Source organism: Mandrillus leucophaeus, unplaced genomic scaffold (assembly GCF_000951045.1).
Source record: "Mandrillus leucophaeus isolate KB7577 unplaced genomic scaffold, Mleu.le_1.0 Scaffold1154, whole genome shotgun sequence".
Classification (NCBI taxonomy): Eukaryota; Metazoa; Chordata; class Mammalia; order Primates; family Cercopithecidae; genus Mandrillus; species Mandrillus leucophaeus.
Window position 1 is genome coordinate 58,826 of NW_012099810.1, and position 1,095 is coordinate 59,920.

The following is a 1,095-nucleotide window of genomic DNA, read 5'->3' on the forward strand; positions in this document are numbered from 1 at the left end:
GGGATGTGGTCATCTTCCCTACTACATGGCTCTCCTGAGAATCCACGGAGAGCACATTTGTAAACATTTCTCTTGCTATGCTTGGCACTTTGTTGGGGCCAAAAAAAAAAAAAAAAAAAAATTCCATGGACTCTCAGAGGCTCCGGTACTCCAATGAGCCTCCTGGATCCACGTCTCTTCGTTCAGCCATCCGCAAGCTGGCATTTCTGAGCGAGGGACTTTTCAAAACAGGCTACTCAAGTTTCCTGGCCAATAATAGGCGCCAGGTTCTGTGTGGTGGGAATGGGTACCACCCCAGCAGGAGACCAGGCAGAAACTACCATGGGAGTGCAAGCTAAGAAAGGGCAAAAGAAGAAAGAGAAGGGCAGAAAAACAAAACAAAATGAAACCACTCAGGCAGCGACTTACAGTGTTAAGGAGAGAATTCCCGGAAGGGAGACGACAGTTTCTTTCTCTGTATGACAATAAAAAAAGGTAAACAAGCCTCCAGAAGCTCATTCAGCCCCCATATAACTTTTCCGAGAAAGAAACGGTGCCGTTCTTCCGAGCCCTCCGGTTTAACCACTGCTTCGGGGCTGATTTATTTCCTAAGTCTGAGAACTGCCAGAAAATGAGCAATATCTGTTCTGAAGGCTGCAGGCTCTCTCCCCGCCCCCGCGGGGCGGCGCGCGCTCACCCACCAGCGCCGCAGCGGACCTTTGGCTTGGCTTGTCAGGGCTTGTCCAGGAGTTCCGCTCCTCTCTCCAACCGGGGTCCTCCTTCAGGGACCCAGTGGTCTCCGAGGAGTGCCGGAACTGCCCCGCCTGCCCCGCGGGGTCAGCACTTTGCATCAAGTCCCTAGAAAAGCGAGTCCTCCAGCGTTCTGAGCACCTGGGCCCGAGAAAAGATCCCAACAGCCCCCGGGAGCCAGTCTCCAACGCCTCCCGCAGCAGCCCGCCGCTCCCAGGTGCCCGCGTGCGCCGCTGCCGCAGCAATCCCGCACGCGTCCCGCGCCCACCCGACTTTGCCTATCTCCGGGACTAAGACCGAGTAAGCCTCCACCCGGGCAGGAGAGGGCTCACCAGAGGTAGGAGGGTCCAGGTGCCCAGCATGGTT

At 56.0% G+C, this 1,095-nt stretch overlaps 1 protein-coding gene across 1 annotated transcript in view; it reads left to right on the forward strand.

The window, feature by feature from the left end:
• The first annotated feature begins 769 nt into the window (after positions 1-769).
• ACTA2 (actin, alpha 2, smooth muscle, aorta) overlaps positions 770-1,095 on the forward strand; it is a 56,966-nt gene continuing 56,640 nt past the window's right edge. Inside the window, exon 1 of the mRNA XM_011998124.1 lies at positions 770-946. The gene's annotated coding sequence lies outside the window, so the exon portion shown is untranslated. The remainder of the gene's footprint in view (positions 947-1,095) is intronic.